Below are 24,951 nucleotides of genomic sequence, written 5' to 3' on the forward strand. Positions count from 1 at the left end.
TATTTTCACCCATCAACCATAATTCAAACGCTTATATGTTATTTATAGCTGGTAAAGCTAAACTACACATTTACCTATTGTAATTCACTAAGTTAAAGTTAAACAATGCCTCATTTAAATGGATATCTCGTCTCCTACTTAACTGCTCTTCTGTTGTCAGATATATATATATATATATATATATATATATATATATATATATATATATATATATATATATATATATATATATATATATTTTAATATCTTTCAAACCTCCCATAAATCAATAAGAAAGAATGTAGATATGACTACAACCCGTGGCTTACCACCGCTGCTTACTCAACAGCCAGTGACAATTAACATCGGCGCAGTGCAATGCATATTACATGTATTTATCGTAAACTACACACACACACACACACACACACACACACACACACACACACACACACACACACACGTGTACACACCTTGGCAATGAAGACCTGCTGCAGGCCACCATCAAACCCAGGCGTGCATTCCACCGCCAGCGAGTTATAGGTCTTGTTCACCACAAGGCACCGAACAAGCTGCTCGGGGCGACCTGCAGGGGACGGAGGTTAATGCAGGCTGAAGGGATGTTGTAAAGCACTAATGCAGATAGAAATGTGAGAAACGTGGATGTCTCAACACATAGCTCGATGTGGCACCACCTTGATAAGACTATGTTATTTTTTGAGAGTGGCAAACAAGTGCCTGAATTTGCTGAGATGGACACCGGCTGACCAGAGAGCGTCACCCTTGAGAGAGACTCAGAACTAGCTATAAGGGGCTGGCAGCAGGACGTGTGGCTTCTTAGGTGTTGGCCTTCAAGGTGACTCCTCGCACTCACTGAGATTGTAAATGTGTAAGTCTGTATAATATTATAGTTATAAAGTTATACCAGGTTTTAAAACCCAGAGAGAGAAAAGACAAAAGTGATGGCAATCCGCTCGGCCAGTCTGCATCACTTCCAGGAAATAACTTATGGCAAGGCCTTTTGTTACCTCACTAACCTGCAATCAACGTGCGTGAAGTACAGTAACTTACTCCAGCCCGGACAACGATGTAACAGTGGAAGCCTAGCTAATGTTAACAAAGAACGCACAGGTTACCCAAAACAGACAGCTCATATAGAGATAACAGGGGGTGATGGGATGGGCAAGAGAGAGGGTGAGAGTCAGTTTGGGACCTGCGGGGGATGGGAGTTAGTGCCGGCGAAGGGGGAAGGGTGAGAGACGGTGAGAAAGACAGGCCATTGATGTGGTGTAGGTGAGCGGAGGAGGGGCTGGGAAGGCAATGGGAAGGGAGAAGGGGGTTGGAAGCGTGATGGAGGTGTTACATAAAGAGAGGTACAGAGGTAAGTGGGATCAGGAAGGTGATGGATGGGTGGATGAATTGTTGCGAAAGGTTAGAGTGGATCCAGGGGTCATGGTGGAGAAATAAGAGAGACAGGAAAAGATGGAGGAGAAAGAGGAAGCGGGAACATGGACGATCAGGCAACTGCACAGCTACAGCGTATGTCCCAAACTTTGCATAGGGACAAATAGGGATAAAAAAGGAAGATAGCGGAAATAAATGTGAGATGAGGTGGAGGGTTAAAAATAAAAAGAAAGAGAGGGATGGGGGTTAAGGGAGAATCGCAAGGGGTGATGGATCATGGGAGAGAAGATGGGGATTGCAGGGGACAACAAAAGGGCAATGGGGTTTGGGTTGGGAGGGGAAAGAGGTGTCATGAAAGGAATGAAGTTAAGAAGAGGGAGGACTGAGGAAGGGATGAAGGGAATACGCAATACGGATTAGGTTTGGGCGTGTATGTATAAGAAAAAGGATGAAGGTGTCACGGGAAGCGTTAGGGAAAGGTATGGTGGATTCAGTGTCGATGATTGTTATAAAAGAGGAAAACATTATATACCAGCAGAAGACTTAAAGAGGCAATAAACAAGGGTGTATAAAAGAAGCAGAGGGAGCAGGAAAGGGATAATAATAATGAACATAACAAAGTATTATCAAGTTAAAGACGTGGGTGAGAAAAAAGCAAGAAATACAACGTGGCAATATCCACTTTTAAAAATCGTGCCTTGTCAACCGTTTCTTGGCAGTATTTATTTCAGTACCGCCACGGCTCAATGTGAAGTGAGTGTCGCTTTCCTGGAGGCAATTACAGAAACTGATATAAGAAATTATTCCCCCACGCAATGACTTAATGATCCGCTTATTTTTTTTATTTTTTTATTTTTTACAGCTAAGGAGACAGCTCAAGGGCACAAAGAAGAAATATAGAAAAAAGCCCGCTACTCACTGCTCCTGAATAGAGGTCAAAGGAGTGTCCAAAAAGAGAGGTCAATTTCGGGAGGAGAGGTGTCCTGATACCCTCCTCTTTAAAGAGTTCAAGTCGTAGGCAGGAGGAAATACAGATGAAGGAAGATTGTTCCAGAGTTTACCAGCGTGAGGGATGAAAGAGTGAAGATGCTGGTTGACTCTTGCATAAGGGGTTTGGACAGTATAGGGATGAGCATGAGTAGAAAGTCGTGTGCAGCGGGGCCGCGGGAGGGGGGGAGTAGTCAACATTTCGCTTATAGTTTCCATTATATTTTTTTCTTTATGACAAATATCTCAGGTGTATGTCTTAAATTTTATTTCTTATAACGTAATCGTGTGTGTGTGTGTGTGTGTGTGTGTGTGTGTGTGTGTGTGAGGGGTATGTGTGTGTGTGAGGGGTGTGTGTGTGTGTGTGTGTGTGTGTGTGTGTGTGTGTGTGTGTGTGAGAGAGAGAGAGATAGAGGTGAGTGTGTGTGTGTGTGTGTGTGTGTTTCAAGCGTAAACACGTAACAATGTCAATTTGTTTAGTTCCGTCCACTTTCTGCCTCGAAAAGTCACGGATAGGAACTTTTGTCACTGATTTCACTGTGGAGAGACACACGAATTTTGTTTTCTGTTTTCAGGTTTATACGGTGAAAGGAAGATGATACGCATTTTAGATATAGTCGGACAAATATGATAAAGATTAAAGCTAGCATGAAGGTTGAAGTAACAAAACATAAGAGAACAAGTTTGTAAGAGTTGTTTTCAAGGCCATGGCACGGCCAGTTGTTTTATTAAGAGACATAAAAGAGGAAGGAAGACGAGAGTTTCCTGAAATGGAATAAAACAACATTTCTTGGGAAATAAAGCGGAGCGAAAAAAAAAATAACATGGTTTCACAATGGCTATGTAAATAAAAAAATAAAAAATGCGACTTTAGTGGAAGATATGTAAGGAATAGCACTTTTGAGGTGGGTAAAAGACAAAGATGAAAGGACAGGCATTCTCCTGATGGATTTAGGGAAGTAAAAGAGAATCATGCACGTTAAATTTCCCTTCTCCTTCCCCTTCCAGCACGAGACTACAGGAGCTGACACTACTCTGACTCTGACTCTAACACACACACACACACACTCTCTCTCTCTCTCTCTCTCTCTCTCTCTCTCTCTCACACACACACACACACACCTGCGGGCACCACGTGGAAGAGGCAGGGCTGCGTCATCTTGCCCACGTGGTTCTGGGCCCAGCACTGCAGCGTCCCGTAGTCCTGGTGGGTGCGGGCCACGAACTGCACGGCGCTGCCTCCGTCTGGTGAGGAGGGAGAGAATTTAATGACCATATCAGTCACAGTACATGATGAATCACACGGATGGAGGTAATTCTCAAATACTAAGAAATCTAACTAGGGCTGCCTCCATCTATCTCGAGTGAAACAAGAGTCTGTTGTGTAAGCTCGGGATCTTGAACACCACTCACAATCATGGTACTTTTATGCCGAGAAGTTTCACACATGCCTGCCTCCTTCTATCAAGGGGGGCACCCACTTAGACACTTAGACACTAATAAGACTGGAAGAGCTTCTTTGATCGTAACACGGGAACAGGGCAGTCTCCGTCTGATGGGGGTGTTAACTATACATAAGAACATAAGAACGCAGGAGTCTACAAGAGGCCGGTAGGCCTGTACGAGGCAGCTCCTATAGGTGGAGATAACGGCAGTAAACACACAGGCTCTTATCAAATCATTATTTTGAGTTCTTTTGACTTAAATGACGTTGTTACATTCAGTCTACAAGAAAAAAACCACAATCAGAGGCTAGAGAAAAAGACTACCACTGAAAACAATGCGTCGCGCTGTGGTGAAAGATTATTACATACATATGGCGGCTCACATCACTGAGGTCTCGAACCGCTGTTCACCCACCTTGAGCTCTATCGTGACCGAGGCCTCGGAACACAGTTCACGGAACTCGGGCACACTACTAGTTAGCTTGATGTCATCTGCCTGACGTGGCACCGGACCGTCCAAGGAGACCTATTGAGCAGCGCAAGCTGTTAAGAAGAACTCGCCTCGCCGCCAACACGTCCCCAATACCTCTCGTGTACTGATTGTTGAACGGTGTTACTTGTTCAATAAACTGCACCGCTTCTCTGTACGTCCCTCTGTCGGAATCGCAACATAACTCATACTTCCCCAAGCACTGCACCTCAAATTCACATATTTACTACGCTTCCACGATACTACGCTACCCTTTCTACGCACTTACACACCCGCCGCTTCATTCCTTTGGTCTTCTTTCGAGACACTCGTCTTAAGCGCGTAATTACAATTAAAAGTTACTAATTAGCCTGAATAGCATGCGAGCAAGAACACGTGTGGCGGGAACAAATCGTGCCTCGGGAAGGGACCTGAACGTTTAGTGGGAAAATATGTGGAAGGAGAAAACGTGATACGACGGTAAAAGGAAGCTTTGGTAAACAAACGTTTCAAGAAGGCACGAGCATGAAGGAGTAAAAGAAAATATACCGGAGCGTGAATCGAAACAAGGTGAGGGAAAATAAAACTTAGAACTAGAAAAACGGGCGACGGGGTGAAGCATTTATCAGGAATAAGAACATTACGGGAAACGTGAAACGATGTAAAACAGAAAACCGGAAACAAGTGTGATATTGCTGGTGTTCTTTTTTTTCTTATTATTACTCCTCCTCCTCCTCCTCCTCCTCCTCCTCCTACTCCTGGCCTTGCTCTTCCCTCTCTCCTCCTCTTGCTCATATTCTTCCAGTTCCACCATTTTTTTCTTAAACATAATACTCACCTTTATCATCACCATCTACTTTCTCCTTCCTTACTGTCTATTCCATTTTCTCGTTTCCTGTATTCTTTTTACCTCGCCGGCTCTTGCTCTTTCTTCTATTGCCTTCCTCCTGCTGTTACTCCTTATTCTGTTTTTCCATCATATTATTCTATTTCTTCTTCCTCTCCCTCTTTTTCTCCTCGTTATTCTCCATCTCTATAACCACTACCTCCTCCTTATACTATGTGATCGGCAGAAGAGGTGGTCCGTTGCATTGTGTTCTCTCGCTGCTTTGCCGTGCAAGGTGCAGAATCGTTGTGCGATGAACAAAACTATATAAAAATTCAAGCTGTTCTATCGATACGCATAATACACTGTAGAGTGTGTGTGTGTGTGTGTGTGTGTGTGTGTGTGTGTGTGTGTGTGTGTGTGTGTGTGTGTGTGTGTGCGCACTCGTCTTAAGCGCGTACCTACAATTAAAAGTTACTAATTAGCCTGAATAGCATGCGAGCAAGAACACGTGTGGCTGGAACAGAACGTGCCTCGGGAAGGGACCTGAACGTTTAGTGCAGGGGTTCCCAACCTTATGATTCCTCTGTACCCAGAGCTGGGCACTTCCGTACCTCTGTCCGCACCTCCGCTCCTCCGGACCTGCGGACCTTTAAACGAGGTGCGGAGGTCCGAAGTGCGGAAAGTTTTTCAAAAGTGCGGAAGTAACAGGTGCGGAACGGCAGTATTTTAAGTCCGTACCTCCGCACCTGAGGTTTTCAAGGATAAAAAAAATGAAAACGACAAACAGTCCGCGCTCTGCAGTAATACTTCCGGTCGTTTACGCGGTCTGTGCTGCAGGGCATGTTTTCCCGCCACTTGAGTGACGTCACTCATTCAGATTTACGGCCCGGTTCAAAATATACCGTTTGTCGTCCGTCTTAAAGGAAGTGCGTCATCAATGACAACACCACGTGCACGGATAGCAAGAACCCAAGGTGTTGGTTGGTTTTTTAAGGTACGGACTAGATTTTTCAGGCGCGCTTTAATAGTTTTGGGTACGGTACCGGAGGTGCGGAGGTGCGGTACCGGAACGAGTGAAAAAATTTTAGGCGCGGAAGTACAGGTACGGACTATATGTGTTTCGAGGTGCGGAGGAGCGGTACCGGACTACCCGATATCCAGTAACGCGCCCAGCTCTGTCTGTACCCCTTGGTCATTTTTATAGGTTCCCGTGTACCCCTAAAAATTTAGGATAAAAGGACGATGAAATTGTAATACTTTGATATCATTTTTTAATGAAATATGTATGTGTAGACTGATGATATAATTTAAATAAATGTTTTGTGTAGTTAAATGAGGAAATTGAAAAAAAAAACACGACATTGTGCAATTTGAATGCAGATTACTACACCATGTATTGTACAGTAGTGGTTATTCTCTCGGACCCAATGTACCCCCTGAAAAGTGCAAATGTACCACTAGGAGTACATGTACCCCAGGTTGGGAACCCCTGGTTTAGTAGGAAAATAGGTGTGCCAAGGCCCGCCGCTTAGCTCCTGAACGCTACCGTCAAGCCAAGGCCGAGTTCCAGTCTCTGTTGCGTCAAGGTATTGTACGGCCCAGCAACAGCAACTGGTCATCAGCCCACCACGTCGTCCCCAAGAACAGCGACATACGTCCCTGTGGAGACTACCGTGCCCTCAACTCGCGCACTAAGATGGACAGATACCCGGTGCCAAGCATCCAGGAATTCTCGTCCCAGCTTGCTGGTTCCACCATCTTCTTACGTGTGGACCTCGTCAAAGCCTTTCACCAGATTTCAGTCCATCCTGATGACATACCGAAGACTGCCGTCATCACGTCCTTCGGTCTCTTTGAGTACGTCAGGATGCCGTTTGGACTCATGAACGCGGCCCAGACTTTCCAACGCTTCCTCGACGAAGTTATCCGCGGCTTACCCTTCTGCTTCGCCTACATAAGGGACCTACTCATCGCTAGCCCGGATGAAGCCTCTCACAGACAACACCTTCACCAAGTCCTCACCCGCTTGCAAGACTACGGAGTACAGATCAACGTGGACAAGTCTGAGCTCGGTGTTACTTCCCTCACTTTCCTCGGCCACACTGTTACCCCATAGGGCATCGCTCCACTCAACTCGAGGACTGAAGCCATCCAGCAGTTCCCGAAACCGTCCACCCAGCGCCAACTCAAGGAATTTCTGGGTATGGCGCTTAAAGTGAAGAAAATCACACTCCCAGGCACCAAGGTCGCTCTCTACGCCGACGTCTCCACGGCCATTGTCCGTCTCTACCTGCCACAGCGACACCGCTACCAGGCCTTCCGTCAGCTTCACGACCTTTCTCACCCTGGCATCCAAGCCTCGCAGCGCCTGATGACGTTCCGCTTCATTTGGGAGGGAATTAGCAAAGACGTCATACTGCGGAGCAAAACCTGCACCGACTGCCAAGCCTCCAGGGTGACGCGACATAGGCCCGTACCAAGAGTCGTGAAGGTCGAGCCGCGTACCTTCCCTTCAACAATATAGGCACGGCCTCAGACCGTGCCTTCAATCCTTACCACAAGTCGCTCGGGAAGGTAAATGCACATACACACACTGCAACCTTTTCACCTACCAGATCTAATGCACGCACACACATACAAACACAGTGCTATTCATGGAGGTATAATACCTCCATGGTGCTATTACAGCCATAATATTGTCCGTTTCATTCAGTCTGTCCACTCGTGAGCGTAGATGTGGCACCTGCGCATTGTGAGTTTGTGATTGCGTGAAGATCATTTGAGTGTTTGTGTATCCAAAAAATCCTCAAACCATCGTATATGAACCGCAAACAGAAGATTTGCATTGATAATATACCATAAGAGGACACGAAGAAACAATTTGTATATCACACTATAGTTTGATCATACTCGAACGATCTATAGCCTTTCAGATACTCATATTGCATCTCATTAAGGGATATAAAGTGACATACGACTCTGCAAGTGTCTATACATAAGAAATTTTGATGTTGCATGTATAAATAACATGGGTAGCCTAATATTCGAAATAGCCTAGCACCGAAATAGCCTAGCACCGCATTCAAGTTATTATTTATTATTTCATGTTTTTCGATCCATTATTAATCGTTATTTACATGCAGTAAATTATTAAGATACCCTTTGTTTTCATTTGCAGAGCCAGATGTCTTAACTGAAATGAGAAAGAATTTCAAAAACCATAGATCGTTGGAGAATGTGAGCCACGAAGGTTCCCGCCTGGCTGGTTCCTCTGTGGTTTGAAGGCGCGTGCTGTTGTTGTAAACAAGACAAACATATTCGCTGCAACTAAAATATACGACTTTCCAATTAGGGAAAATATTTTCTCAGGTTGTTTGAATTGAACCGCAACTATTTATCACGCCAAATTTGGAAAATAAAAATTTTTCCTCGAAGGTCTGAGGGAAGACACGAGGTAGACCTTGCCTTCCCTTCGTCTCCCCCGCAGACCTTCGTTCCAAAAATGCTAGTGACTATAGGTACGCACCGTCCGTCCCTTCGATCTTCGTCGCTAAACCTTCGTAACTCTTGGTACGGGCCATACTCTCTCTCCACCCGGCACCTTCACGCCCGTCACGGAGAGGTTCGACCACGTCCACATAGACCTTGTCCTGGTGACTTAAGAAAATATGACACGGCAGAACAAACTCATGTTCCCGTACTCGTATTAGTGTTTTCGGCTTTTTGTGTCTCCTGTGCCAGCTAAGTTTTTTGTCTTGTACGTCCTAATTGTTATCTTTATTGTTACTCGTTTACCTTCGACTGTCTGTCCACGTCCTGCTTTACACTTCTTCTACATATTATTAACCAGACACTTTAACACTCCAATGTCATTCACACTACACTACATCTACACAAACACTTATACATACAAACACGTTCTCTGTGTGTCCTGTCCGTGTCAATGACCTGTACGATTTTTGTGATATGAACAACCTTGATGGGCAGCGGCCTTTTCCTTACCCGTGGACCAACTAGCATTAGAACACCGCTACCACCAACAAGGGAAGGGAAGAGGCGTGATGGACGGAAGGGAAGAGGCGTGAGGGAGGGAAAATAAGAGAATGGAAAAGTCAAAATGGAGATTGGGATTAGAAGAGAAGTAAGATTGAAGGAGGAGGAGGAAAAGGAGAAAAATTAATTATAGGAGATGTATATATACATATACATCAAGGGAGAGGAAGAACAGGACCAAGGCAGGAAATGTGAGAGGAACATGGAGGAAGAAGAGAAACGGAGAGAGGCGAGGGATACAAGGAGGGCTAAAGGAGGAAAGGGAGGAAGTGAACCAAGAAAAAAAACAAAGAAAAAGAGAAAGGGAAGAAAAAGAAGAGAGAAAAGTCGCGCAGTAAAAAAAAAAAAAGAGAAACACCGAAGGAAGACAATGAACCAGGCACACTAGAGGCAGTGATAATAGCAAGGCAGGGAGGGAGGGAGGGAGAGAAACAGACAGGTAGGCGGCTGAGGAGGAATGTTGCCTGTGTCATCAATTGTGGGTGTGAGTAAGAAAAGTAGGAATGTAATCAGCCGGATAAAGAATAGCGATAGGCTTTAGTGATTCAGAAAGGGAGAAAAGTGGTTTAACAGGCTTGTCTCAACTAACGAGGGGGTGAATGAAGCATGTAGTTCAATCCCATAACGAGAGGGTGATGAATGAAGCAGGTAGTTACGACAACCTGAAGACCACCCATCAACCCGGACTCTAGAGGAAGCCGTCCAAGCGAATCAAGTACGAGTTCCGGGGGGCAGCATGAGCCAATGCAAGATGGCACCACTATAAACACTCGCCTGCGCCAGAACGGGCTGGGCCGACCATCAGGCCCCACCTGGAAGAAGCCTTGGGCCGACCATCAGGCCCCACCTGGAAGAAGCCTTGGGCCGACCATCAGGCCCCACCTGGAAGAAGCCTTGGGCCGACCATCAGGCCCCACCGGGAAGATGCCTACCGGCGCAATAGGCAACAACGTAAAAAAAAAAAAAAAAGAAAAAAAAAACTTACCTCAGCAAGACAAGACCTGAAACAAGTACTAATGCAGATAGCCAAGCATGCTTACCTCGGCCGGCAGGGGCGTGAGTAAGACAAGCAGCGGAGTCGGGAGAGAATGAGGGATACACAAGCCAGCAGGGGCGTGGGCAGGACAAGCGAGGAGGAGTGGAGGGAGGGAAGAGTGCTTAAATTGGCCAGCAGGGGCGTGGGCAGGACAAGCAGGGATGAGAGGAGGGAGGGGAACGTTCTTACTCCGGGCGGGAGGGACGTGGCCAGAACAAGCATTGGGCGTGGGCACGGCAAGCAGGGGGGCAGGGGTCGTGCTTACCTCGGCCAGCAGGGGTGTGGGCAGGACAAGCAGATGGGAAGGGGGGGCTGGGGGGCGTGCTTACCTCGGTCGGCAAGGGTGTGGGCAGGACACGCAGGGGGGCGTGCTTACCTCAGGCAGCAAGGAAATGGGCAGGACAAGCGAGGGGGAAGGGGGGCAGGGGGGCGTGCTTACCTCAGCCGGCACGGGCGTGAGGCTGGTGAGAGTGCCGAGCGTCCAGGTTACGTTGGGGTGTGGTCTGCCGCCCGCCACGACGCACGAGATCTCGAACTCGCGGCCCACCCGAAGCCACTTGTGCGGGGCCTCTATCCTTGTCACCAGGGGCCGCACTGGGGAAGGAGAGAGAGTGGGAATGAGGTGCGTTGAGTGTTGGCAACGATGCAGGGATAGTGGTAACAGTGTAGAAATCAGAACATGCTGTTTAGAGTGTCGATAGCAATAATCCTTGTCACGAAGGGCCGCAGGAGGAGTGATGGCAAGATGTTTGAAACTTGTACGACAACTAAGAGTGTAGGTAACGTTACCGTGATAGAAAGACATTGTTTAGGTGTTGATAACCATATAAAATGTATTAAAGCTGTTTGAGGCATTGGTAACTGTATAAATCTGAACAGGTTGCTTTGAGTATTGATAACACCGTAAAGAACAGAAATAATTGTTTGGTTATTACTATCATTACTGGTATTGAGGAAAGGATTTCGGGGTGTTGATAGCCCTATAGTTATAAATGGGATGCAGCTGTTCAAGGATTTAATAACTGCCGAGATGGAAAAAGCAATTTGGTTTGGCAGTCTCTAAGTGGTTAGCGTGCCGGCGCCGCGTGTGGGTTCGCGTCCAGCCCACTGCCACAAGCTGGGATTTTTCAGTCACTTCCTTAATTCCTTCCTTAGTTAGGCCACATTTAGATTATGCTGTCCAGTTTTGGTGCCCACACTACAGAATGGACATCAACTTGCCAGAATCAGTTCAGAAGAGGATGACCAAGATAATTCAGGGGCTGAGGAACCTCCCATATCAAAATAGGCTGAAACATCTAAACTTACATTCACTAGAAAGACGAAGAGTGCGGGGAGATCTGATAGAAGTATTCAAATGGGTCAAGGGTTACAACAAAGGCGATATAAGTAAAGTACTGAGAATTAGTCAGCAGGATAGAACATGCAATAATGAATTTAAATTAGAAAAGTATAGATTTAGGAGAGATATAGCCAAGCATTGGTTTAGTAATAGGGTGGTGGGGGAATGGAATAGACTTAGCAATCACATAGTTAGTGCAGGGACGATAGCTTGTTTTAAGAGTAGACTGGATAACTACATGGACGAGGATGACAGGTGGCAGTGAAGTGTGGGTGCGGTAAAGAGACAGGGTACTGGAGCGTACGCCCGTACCGAAGGTAAACGAGGATCAAGCCTCTACCTGTAACCCCTGAAACTACACCTCATCTATCGTGAATAGTTGGGGGGATTCTGGAGCTGCCCTGTGTAGGCCACTCGGCCTCTTGCAGTTTCCCTTTGTTCTTATGTTCTTACAACGGGCTGGGGCCGACCATCAGGCCCAATCAAGAAAGCCTACCGGCGCCATAGGCCGAAACGTAAAAAAAAAAATGCAGCGATGGCAGTCTCAAGTCAAGAATGGGGGGAATGAATGGTGACAACTCAAAATGAGCTGCCCTGTGTACGCTTCAAGGCACCTTATGTTCTTACGTTCTGAGGGGGAAGAGCGTAACAGAAAGGGACATGTACAAATGGGAGAGTGAAAGGATATAAAGCCGGAGATGCACGAGGAAGGATGGAAGATTGTGTGATGGATGAGAAGCAGGAAAGTAGGAGGGAAAAGAAAATCAATAGTTTGCCAAGTAAAAAGAGTAGTTCTATTTAAAAAAAAAAATAAAGGATCAGGGAGAAAAGAAAACAAGTGTGAATAGCACAAAAAATGTGCTAGATCGGCGTCATATGACCCTCCAACACACCCCCAACAATTTATACTATGCAACTAAGGGCCTAAAATGGAAAATGCTGAAAAGTAAAGATGGCGCCACTATAAACACTTGCCTGCGCCACAACGGGCTGGGGCTGACCATCAGGCCTTACTATGAAGGCTTACCGGCGCCACAGGCCAAGACTTAAAAAAAAAATATATATATATAATGTCATGTTTTGGGGTTCATCAGGGCTAACAAATGTTATTAAACAATGTCATGTGTACAATGCATGGGTAAGCCAGGAAAACAACTTGAAGAGAACAACAACAAGAAGATGGACAATCCGTTGATCGACGTCTGCGACGCCGATAAATACAGGAAAAAGGGTTTATTGGAGACTCAGTGTCTCGGGAAAAGTATAATCCTGACTCCTGACCAAAAGTCAGCTTTAGTTCCAACTCGACGAAGGAGCCGTAATTGCAGGGAAGATTCTCTCTCTCTCTCTCTCTCTCTCTCTCTCTCTCTCTCTCTCTCTCTCTCTCTCATGGGTGTAATACCAAAGAAGGTTTACATGTCCAGCTCATCTCATCTAATTCTCCTTCTTTAATATCCGTCGCTCCGCTGAAAAGGAAAACAAACACGCGGCCTTCAATTCAATTCGCGTCACAGAGGTAAAGGAGGACCTGTCTTCTTTTCAATCCATTCCTCGGGAAACTGGAATTGTGACGGACGAGAACTGCATGACTTATCACTCGTTTCCTATCATTCCAGAACGACCCGGGCTCATTTGGCCATCAGATTGTCATGTCGTTTGCTGGTGCAGTGGTTGGTCGGGTCCTTAGTACACCACCTCCCCGTTTGCAACCTGCGTGTCCTGGCCTGGAGGTTGGTTGGGAAGGAATGTCCCTAAAGAGCAATTGTTTTGACCTGGTGTGCACGCTCTGGCCTTACCTACGCACCATTGTAAAAGTCTTCAGGAGTAAAAAATTGTCTTCCAGAGAGTATTTATCAGAAAAGTCTTCATGCACACCCTGAGTACCAGACACACAACACTTCAGTACCTCCAACTGTCTCCGATAAACCCTTTCCCAAACATTAAACCACCTCACAATGACCTCCCTTGACCCACCACCATCACCCCATTAGCACCACCCTCTCCTTCCCTTGCATAGAAACTCTACAATGACCAACACGCCTCCACCCCGGCCTCCCTACCTCCACATTCTTCTGTGGCAGCAGTTATATAGTTCCGTCTTGCTTATCGCGCGAGTCTTTGCCCACACCTATGCAAGTTTTGGCGGGAAAGCAGCGTCAGTGAAATGTATCCCTAGGGGGCGAGTCAGAAAGAAATACTGTCGGCGTTGCGGCAAACTTCAATGTGACTTGCAGAAGAAAAGAAAATTAGCTGTTAGCAGTAGAAAAGATGAAAGAACGGGAGGGGCGAGGGGGGGATTCAGTGGTTGCTCTTCTCATTATTTTTCTACTCCCTTTCTTTTAACAACACAAGAGGAACGGAAAGAAGGGGTGCAGAGGAGGAGTTGTGTAGTCAGATTGTCGGGAAGAGGAGGAGGAGAACGAGAAAAAATGGATGATGGCAACGAGGATGACCTTTTTGAAGGTTTTCTTATATTGTTCTTTATTATCATTCAAACAGTCACATACAAACGCGCCAGCCATTCAAATATTACATGTATTACTATAATTATCCCTTTTCATTCGCGACTCTCGCAACCTTTTATCAGATAATTTAACTTGAATCTGATGTCGGTAGTGTTTCCGACACCACAGCACCCATTTTGCGTGGCATTATTTATTTATAGTAATCCTTAGTAGAACACACACACACACACACAGCATCTACCTTACGTTAGTATTGTGTTTTCCAGAGTGTGGCGCGGCTTTGATCCTCTCGGGGGCCTTTGAAGTACGTCCCGGACATCCATTATGCATCCACGTGGCCGGCACGGTCCTGCGACACCTCTCAGCAACACACACACACACACACACGGTACTCACGGTTCATTTTGATGGTGACGGAGGCACTGGCGGGGTTAGTGACGTTGTTGTTGGAGGCGAGGCAGGTGAGTCTGGCGTTGTGGCAGTCCCGCGTGGGTCGCAGGATGCTGAGCTGGTTGACCGTGAGTGTCAAGGACCGCGACTCCCACTTAGCGTCCAGGACCTGCGTGACGCAGGGAGAGAAAGGCAATGTAAAGGCGCTGCCAGGGTGTTGGAAGGAAAAGACGAGACTCAAGGACAGACAATCTATTTTCAATTTAAGAAAGGGAGTTTACTCTAGGTTTGTCAGTCACGTCTTTACTGTTAAAGCAAGCTGATATGAGGTTACTGTCAAACCGAATTTACAAGAAAATAAAGTAATTTCCTGAATATTTGATTTTGCGTTGTTGCGACATTTGAAAACTAATAAACAGAAGGAAAATTTCCACCCAAGCTAATATTGAATTGAAGTGGAAATGTACGGTAAAATATTGGCCCGAGACATTTTCTCAAGTACGATTATTTTCGCACCCTTTCTCGTACCTGGGACCAATTAGACCTTAACAAACTGAGGAACACCCACATCACCCTACATGTCGCTGAGATCAGAATGAGCCACGGCTCTGTCGGGGGGCCCTGGGTGCATGGTGGCTGGGTGGAACGAGTCAACGTCTCATGGATCGCCTGAATACATGCTGTTTATATAGTTAGGGAGGTATGGCAGGCTACTCAACCTAACCATATGAGCACCATCAATTTACTTGTTACCTTCTAGTTTTGTAGACAATAAACACAGAAATGGAGAAAAGACTTTTGAAAGGCTTACCTTACCTCTTTAAACACTGATGACTTGCAGGAAATTCTGATGTGGTACAAGATGGGTTCCCTCCGTCTCAGGTGTAAAATCAGTTTCATCTTTATAAGATTCAGGCAATCAGTCGATGTGTGTGTGTGTGTGTGTGTGTGTGTGTGTGTGTGTGTGTGTGTGTGTGTGTGTGTGTGTGTGTGTGCAAAGAATTACTTCTCCGAAGCTTCTCTCAAAAGTATTCGTGTTTTTTTCTCACTTCTTAACATTGGTGCACCTTCACAGCCCTACGAGATTAAACTTTCTGTTGTCCCGTTGAAGGTCTTGGTGTCCCGTTGAAGGTCTTGGGATATCCCCTCATGAGGATGTTCTACCTCAACGCTGAGAAACTGATCTCTGTTGCCTGAATGGTCGTCCCCGACTGCAATGTTTTCCTTAAACCCGAAACTCCCATGCAACTTCAAAGCTGAAATCTGGAAATTCTCTGGATTCCAGCACCTCGCCTCCATCCCGCCTTATCGGCCTCCCTCAGACGCGTGCCAGGGGGAGGCAATGTGCAAGAGCTCAGCGGTAATGCAATCAAACAATTTACCGCGAGAAAAGGGAAAGGAAAGAAGGCTCGTAGGTCTCACGGCCAACGCGCTGCCGCTGCTCATGAGTGTAATCCCGCTAGGTGTTGGCGACGGCCTCCATGACGGAGATTATGGCTAAGCAGGCTGATTTTTACTGCATAAAGCGAGGCGTTGCGAGGCGGGTGTTAGCGGAGGCATTGGAGACGCCGGTGCTGGCGGCGACGGCGGCGACGCGAATATAAAACGGACCGTGAAAGTTTTAGGGTATTAAACTAACTTTAGTAACTATTAGACTTTCGCTTTTATCCCCGTAAGGATAACGAAGGGAATTACACCGCCTTAAATATCACCTGGAAAATAAAACTGCAGGGCAGGAAGGGTCTGTATCGTGAGGGAGAGGAAACAACAAACACAAGACCGTCTCATCGTCCCCTCACCCCTGACCCTCAGTGACTCACCTCCCTGTCCAGCCTCCACACGACGGAGGGCGGAGGGTCGCCGACCGCCACGCTGCAGGTGATCTCTAAGGCGCCGCCCTCCAGCAGCGGCCCCAGCACCCCGTCCGTCGCCCGCTGACCCACGACCTTCAGGACGGGCGGCTCCGGCGGCACCACCACGTGGAGACTCATGTGTGCGCCGCGACGTGGCTGGCGGAGGGCACACGGTGGGAAGTGAACACACACACACACACACACACACACACACACACACACACACACATGCACCGCTTCATAGCTAAGTGGTTAAAAGCTCTGCGCCACCAGGCTTCGCGGCCTGGCAAGCGGAGGTTCGATCCCCGCTCAGGCCGGATTGTTTCCCCTGACAAGGACTGATTGTTGTCCCCCCTTGAGCAAAGTGGATGGGGTGTGTGGTGTGTGGAGATCCTGGCAGTACCCAGTGATCGACAATAATGAGCTTGCTCTAATCGGGAGGGTACTTATTGGCAGTTGCAAGTCCAGCTCGTGATCAAGTCATGGTAAATTACTCACACACACAAATAAAACACACACACGTGGAAGTGGAACACACACATTCACACACACACACACACACACACACACACACACACACACACACACACACACACACACACACACACACACACACACACACACACACACACACACACACACACACACACACTCACACACACACATACACACACACACACACACACACACACACACACACACACACACACACACACACACACACACACACACACACACACACACACACACACACACACACACACACACACACACACACACACACACACACAATAAAACACGCACACACTCACACACACAAATACACACACGCACACACAAACATACACACAATAACACACCGTCTACCTCTTCTACCTCTTCTACCTCTTAAATTCCGCCGCGATGTTGCCTCTCTTTCTATCTTCTATCGATATTTCCACGCTGACTGCTCTTCTGAACTTGCTAATTGCATGCCTCCACCCCTCCAGCGGCCCCGCTGCACACGACTTTCTACTCATGTTCATCCCTATACTGCCCAAACCCCTTATGCAAGAGTTAACCAGCATCTTCACTCTTTCATCCCTCACGCTGGTAAACTCTGGAACAATCTTCCTTCATCTGTATTTCCTCCTGCCTACGACTTGAACTCTTTTAACAGGAGGCTATCAGGACACCTCTCCTCCCGAATTTGACCTAGCTTTTGGCCACCTCTTCTGATTCTTTTATGGGAGCAGCGATTAGCGGGCTTTTTTATTATTGTTTTTTTTTGTGCCCTTGAGCTGCCTCCTTTGTTGTAAAACACACACACACACACACACACACACTCTGGGCTCACCTATTCGAAGTCTACCCTGCAGGTATAGTTGGCCTGGTCGCTGCTTCCCACCGGCTTGGTATGCAGCGCCGGCAGGTGGTCCGGCCAGCAGGTGTTGCGGCCCTGCAGCAGGTGACTCTTGACCAGGTGGCGCCCCACGGGGGCCTGCGGGTTGTAGTAGCTGGGAGAAGAAGGAGAGGTTCACGATCATGCGGTGCACCGAGCAGGACGATAAAAAGCAAAGGATTAAACAGGTTAAGGAAAGACACAAATGGCAATATAAGGAAGTGATAAAAGTTGTAAATCAAGGCATTTTAAGCAATTAATCAGTCACTTACGAAAGATGTCGCGTTGTAAATTTGCATCTCATATTATGTTTTCGTAATCCACGATACACAACTAAACTTCTCGACTTCACTGTTCATGGTATCAAATAAAATGAATAACAGCTGGATGTAGGAACATCAGGATCCAAGGCTTTAGGGGGGTTGTATATGGTCGGCCTGAAAAAAAAAATGTATTTTTGTCATATACAATTCTGCGAGTTTTCTTCTTTCTTTTGGTATATGAATGACTATGATGAAAAAATAATACAGTAGTATGTAACATGCATTGCAATGCAATGCAACGTGCTGCAATGAGCTTCCGCGCGGAGCCACTGGCTTGCAATCCATGTTTTCACTCCTTTTTATTTTATATTATTTTTTTTTCATGGTCTATCATTTCTTAGGTTCTATCACACCACTAGTCAAGAAAATGGGAAATTTCAGCGGTCACTAATATATTTTCGTATATAATAGTGAAAAATCCATTTATATATATTTTTTTTCATAAATCCAACAAAACACTTTATGTATCAGCCTCAGATGTCTTTTGAATTATATTTTATTGATTTTACACAGTACTTTGAAATATGGTAAAATTCAAGTACATGCTTTTGTGACCCTGTAAAAAAGACGTAACAATGGGTACACAAAGCAGCCTGTGCACACATACATATATTGATGTATGTATCCTGTGGATTTCAAGTCCCTGTTTGGAATAGATAAAATACAAAAAATATTTCACCTCATCGCTTCATATCTCAATACCATGATTTTGCACTTTATAAAATATCTTGTCCGTTGCACTTCTTGTTAAACACATATATCCTACTGCAGCTTATGAAAGTATGTACAGGGAATAGGGCTTTCTATCGGAACTTTTTTTGAAGTCGATTTTGATTTTTGAAAATTATTTGTCAAAAAAATAAATTTATTACTTCATTGAACTTAATTTTTTTTACTACTGTATAAAACCTACCAATAGCAAGCGTTAATCTCCCATTTTTCCTGATTAAACTGCTTTTTGAATAAAATAAATCGGCCAATAAATAGGGGAGGAGATACCCTTAGAACATAAGGAATTTAGCATCGGATTTGAAATTTTACAAACCCCCCTTAAGAACATGTTGAAAAAAGAATTGCATGCAGTCGTTGAAATGGTTCTGAGAAAATGAACAGTAAAAACAGATTCTTGTGAGTCGTATTATTATTATTATTATTATTATTATTATTATTATTATTATTATTATTATTATCTCCTCGATTCAAATTTCCACGTAGTTGCTTCACTGAGGCCTGAGATGCCAGTGCTTAGATTTTTCCCACGGTCGATGTCTCGCTATTACCAGTTGATGTGTTTTGTCTTAATATGTTTGACAGTTTAAATAATATTTCACACTGTTCCCGTCATGACTTTCCTATATTAGTAATCATTCGTTTTCCCCTTATGCAAGAGTTAACCAGCATCTTCACTCTTTCATCCCTCACGCTGGTAAACTCTGGAACAACCTTCCTTCATCTGTATTTCCTTCTGCCTACGACTTGAACTCTTTCAAGAGGAGGGTATCAGGACACCTCTCCTCCCGAAATTGATCTTTCTTTCGGCCACCTCTTTTAATTCCTTTTTGGGAGCAGCGAGTAGCGGGCTTTTATATTATTGTTTTTTTTTTTTGTGCCCTTGAGCTGCCTCCTTTGTTGTAAGAAAAAAATAATAATGTATATATATTTCACATAAACACACACACGCACACACACACACACACACACACACACACACACACACACACACACACGCACGCACACGGGGACGACAAATTTCCCCAGGGAGGACTCCCCTTCTGGCGCCGACCTGAAAGATGTCTTGATAACTCCTCGAACCTTTTTCTTATCAATTTCTGTAACATTCGCGGTCTTCGTTCTAATTTTCATTCTGTGGAACACCATCTCTCCTCCTCTAAACCCCACCTTCTCTTACTCACCGAAACACAGGTTTCTGAGGCTACTGACAGCAATCTCTACTCTGTTCCCTCCTACTATATCTATCCTCAATTTCAATCCAAAGCTGGATGTTGCGTCAACGTACGCAACGACATCACTTGTTCTCGTGCCCACGACCTTGACTCTTCTGAATTTTCCACCATCTGGCTAAGACTTCATTGTCATTCTATTACCAAATACATCTGTGCTGTTTATCTTTCACCTAATTCTACTAACTATGTAAAATTCTTTGACTATCTGAACTTTAAAGTGGAGCACATCTTGACCCACTCTCCCTTCGCTGAAATCTTCATCCTAGGAGATTTCAATGTTCACCACCAGCTTTGGCTTTCATCCTCTTTCACTGACCAGCCTGGTGAACAAGCCTACAACTTTGCTCTCCTCAATGACTTAGAGCAGTTGGTTCAGCACCCTACACGTATTCCCGACCGTCTTGGAGACCGGCCCAACATACTAGACCTCTTCCTTACCTCTAACCCTTCTGCTTACTCTGTCAAACTGTTCTCTCCGTTGAGCTCCTCCGATCACCACCTTATTTCTGTATTCTGTCCTATCGCTCCTGTACACCCTCTGGACCCACCGAAGAGGCGATGCTTCTGGCATTTTGCTTCAGCTCGGTGGGACGACCTGAAGAGGTACTTTTCCGATATCCCGGGGAATGATTACTGCTTCCAGGATAGAGACCTCTCTGTGTGTGCCCAGGGCATCACAGAGGTGATTGTCTCAGGAATGGAGGGATACATTACACGTACTTTCTCTACTCCCCATGCTAAAAAGCCTTGGTTTAATCACGCTCTGTCCTATCACCCACTCTCTTCCTGTTATTCATCAACGATCTTCTTTCCATAAAAAAAACTGTCTTATCCACTCATACGCTGATGACTCCACTCTGCATTATTCAACTTCTTTCAACAGAAGACCCTCTCAACAGGAATTACATGACTCCAGGCTGGAGGCTGCAGAACGCTTAACCTCAGACCTTACTATCATTTCCGATTGGGGTAAAAGGAACCTTGTGTCCTTCAATGCCTCAAAAACCCAATTTCTCCACCTATCAACTCGACACAATCTTCCAAACACCTATCCCCTATTCTTCGACAACACTCAGCTGTCACCTTCTTCAACACTAAACATCCTCGGTCTATCCTTAACTCAAAATTTTAACTGGAAACTTCACATCTGGTCTCTCACTAAATCAGCTTCCTCGAGGTTGGGCGTTCTGTATTGTCTCCACTAGTCCTTCTCCCCCGCACGGTTGCTATCCATATACAGGGGCATTGTCCGCCCTCGTATGGAGTATGCATCTCACGTGTGGGGGGGGCTCCACTCACACAGCTCTCTTGGACAGAGTGGAGTCTAAGGCGCTTCATCTCATCAGCTCTCCTCCTCTTACTGATAGTCTTCTACCTCTTAATTTCCGCCGCCATGTTGCCTCTCTTTCTATCTTCTATCGATATTTTCACGCTGACTGCTCTTCTAAAATTGCTAACTTGAACTGACTTGAACTCTTTCATGAGAAGGGTATCTAGACACCTCTCCTCCCGAAATTGACCTCTCTTTTGGCCACCTCTCTAGATTTTTTTTTTTTTTTTGTGAGCAGCGAGTAGCGGGCTTTTTTTTTTTTATTATTGTTTACTTTTTTGTGTGTCCTTGAGCTGTCTCCTTTGTTGTAAACAAAATATTAATACTACTACTAGAGCACCCATCAACACCACCACTGCCATCACCTATTCACCATAACCTCTCCGCCCTCACACCTGTCGCCCCGCCCCGCCCCTCCCCGCCTTACCTGTAGATGGGCTCCTTGTTGCCGTTCCTGTACCTCAGCACCACGTACACCATGTCTGACGCCTCGAAGTTACCCACCTCGCAGGGCAGCACTGCCTCGCGCCCCGCCACGGCCTCCAAGTCCCGCCACACCCCTGCACGGGGAGGGAAAGAGAGGCGCTGTTAGTAGAGGGCTCGGTCACATAGTTGTTTTGTTATGCAGTGAGAAAGAGAAAAGTAGGACATGTTTCTGTGGTCTACTGTCCTCAGCTTTATCGATCAACAGAAAATACACCGAAAGCCGCTCCAGCACTCCCCCGCCGCGAGGGAGGGAGGGAGGCAGCAGAAGGGCTAGACCTGAGAGGAAACTCGTGGTATGGATGCCTGCCGGCACAAGTCACGGAGGCAACAACCAATAATAAGCAAAAAACAAACGGAATATACGAAAAAAAGAAAATATAACAAAGAATTTCAACCTTGAAGAGTGCAGAAAACATTTTCCAAAAGAAAAATAATGCTGCAGAAAAAAAATTAATAGTAAGTAGCCATTGCCTGAAGAAGAATGAGTTTAGCTGAAAAAAACAATATAATGATGACTAAAGTATCAATTTAGAAGTCCAAGAAACATGAATATCGACTACCCGCTACCGACAATACACAATAAGTTACATGTACAGAAAGAGTTAAATATAGGTTCTCTTTGGCGGAATAAAAGGAAACGAAATACAAGATACTGGGGACCATCCCCCACTTCCTTCCCCTAACACTGAACGAGGGTGCTTTCCTTGGCCGCTACAGTACCTGCAAAGCAATAACGGTTCCTGGGAAAACGGGGTCAAGTGATCCTTTTTTCCCCTCCCCACCAACCATGAAAGAAGTGAGAGACCAGAAACGGAGAACGTAGAATTAAGAAGAAAAGGAGAGCTGGAAGAAGGAAGGAGGTACAATGAGAGGATTATATTTTATAAAAGAGGAGGCGGGGAATGTAAGGATTAAATTATAAATATTTGACGGGTGAGATTTTGCCTTGGACTAAAGAAAAAAAAACGAAGAAAAAGGTGTGTGTGTGTGTGTGTGTGTGTGTGTGTGTGTGTGTGTGTGTGTGTGTGTGTGTGTGTGTGTGTGAGTGAGTGAGTGTGTGTGTGTGTGTGTGAAAAAGAGAGAGAGAGAGAGAGAGAGAGAGAGAGAGAGAGAGAGAGAGAGAGAGAGAGAGAGAGAGAGAGAGAGAGAGAGAGAGAGAGAGAGAGAGAGAGAGAGAGAGAGAGAGAGAGACAAGGGATTAATATTAAAAAAAAATTCAGAAAACAATATTGAACAGGTGTTTTTCGTCCATTTTTCCTTCGACGTCTAATTATTATCTCCCCTCACTTGGTTCGTATTCCCTTTTTCCTTACTTCACCCCTTCCCCCTCTTTTCTCTTTTTTTTTACAACAAAGGAGGCAGCTCAAGGGCAGAAAAAAAGTAAACAATAATAAAAAAAAGACCGCTACTCGCTGCTCACAAAAAGAATCTAAAGAGGTGGCCGAAAGAGAGGTCAATTTCGGGAGGAGAGGTGTCCAGATATCTTTCTCTTGAAAGAGTTCAAGTCGTAGGCAGGAGGAAATACAGAAGAAGGAAGATTGTTCCAGAGTTTACCAGCGTGAGGGATGAAAGAGTGAAGATGTTGGTTAACTCTTGCATAAGGGGTTTGGACGGTATAGGGATGAGCATGAGTAGAAAGTCGCGTGCAGCGGGGCCGCGGGAGGTAGGGAGGCATGCAGTTAGCAAGTTCAGAAGAGCAGTCAGCGTGAAAATATCGATAGAAGATAGAAAGAGAGCCAACATGGAGGCGAAAATTAAGAGGTAGAAGACTATCAGTAAGAGGAGGAGAGCTGATGAGACGAAGAGCCTTAGACTCCACTCTGTCCAAGAGAGCTGTGTGAGTGGAGCCCCCCCACACGTGAGATGCATACTCCATACGAGGGCGGACAAGGCCCCTGTATATGGATAGCAAGGTCTGAGGTTAGGCGTTCTGCAGCCTCCAGCCAGGAGTCATGTAATTCCTGTTGAGAGGGTCTTCTGTTGAAAGAAGTTGAATAATGCAGAATGGAGTCATCAGCGTATGAGTGGATAGGACAGTTTGTTATGGAAAGAAGATCATTGATGAATAACAGGAAGAAAGTGGGTGATAGAACAGAGCCCTATGGAACACCACTGTTAATAGGTTTATGAGAAGAACAGTGACCGTATACCACAGCAGAGATAGAATGGCCGGAAAGGAAACTGGAGATAAAGGAACAGAGAGAAGGATAGAATCCGAAAGAGGGTTTAGAAAGCAAAGATTTGTGCCAGACTCTATCGAAGGATTTCGATATGTCTAGTGCAACTGAGAAAGTTTCACCGAAACGGCTAAGAGAGGATGACCAAGAATCAGTTAAGAGAGCAAGAAGATCGCCAGTAGAACCCCCTCTGCGGAACCCATACTGGCGATCAGATAGAAGGTTAGAAGTGGAGAGGTGCATTTGAATCTTCCGGTTAAGGATTGATTCAAAAGTTTTAGATAGACAGGAAATAAAACTGTAGGGCGGTAGTTTGAGGGATTGGAACGGTCACCTTTCTTAGGCACAGGCTGTACGAAGGCGTACTTCCAGCAGGAAGGAAAGGTAGATGTTGATAGGCAGAGGCGAAAGACTTTGACCAGGCAGGGTGTCAGCACGGAAACACAGTTTTTAAGGACAATAGGAGGCACTCCATTAGATCCATAAGCCTTCTGAGAGTTGAGGCCAGAGAGGGCATAGAAGACATCATTAGGAAGAATCTTAATAACAGGCATAAAGGAGTCAGAGGGGGGATGCGTAAGAGGAATATGCCCAGAATTGTCCAGCGTGGAGTTGTTACAGAAAGTTTGAGCGAAGAGTTCAGCCTTAGAGATAGAAGAGACGGCTGTGCTGCCGTCTGGGTTAAGAAGAGGCGGGAAAGAGGAAGAAGTGAGAGTGGAGGAGATATTTTTTGGCTAAGTGCCAAAAGTCTCTGGAAGATTTAGAGAAAGCAAGGTGTTGACATTTGCTATGGATAAAGGAGTTTTTGGTAAGTCGAAGAATAGATTTGGCACGATTCCGGGCGGAAATGTAAAGGTCATGTTTAGCGGGAGTTCGAAGGCTCTGGTATCTTTTGTGAGCTGCTTCTCCATCTTTGACAGCACGAGAACAAGCGTGATTAAAACAAGACTTTTTAGCATAGGGGATAGAGAAAGTACGTGGAATGTATGCCTCCATTCCTGAGACAATCACCTCTGTGATGCGCTGGGCACACACAGA

General features: G+C 45.7%; 1 pseudogene; it reads right to left on the reverse strand.

Annotated features, from left to right (window-relative positions):
- Positions 1 to 452: 452 nt before the first annotated feature.
- The window catches only part of LOC126990326 (kin of IRRE-like protein 2), a 33,438-nt pseudogene continuing 8,939 nt past the window's right edge, over positions 453 to 24,951 (reverse strand).

This window comes from Eriocheir sinensis, unplaced genomic scaffold (assembly GCF_024679095.1).
Source record: "Eriocheir sinensis breed Jianghai 21 unplaced genomic scaffold, ASM2467909v1 Scaffold1554, whole genome shotgun sequence".
In the NCBI taxonomy this organism is placed as follows: Eukaryota; Metazoa; Arthropoda; class Malacostraca; order Decapoda; family Varunidae; genus Eriocheir; species Eriocheir sinensis.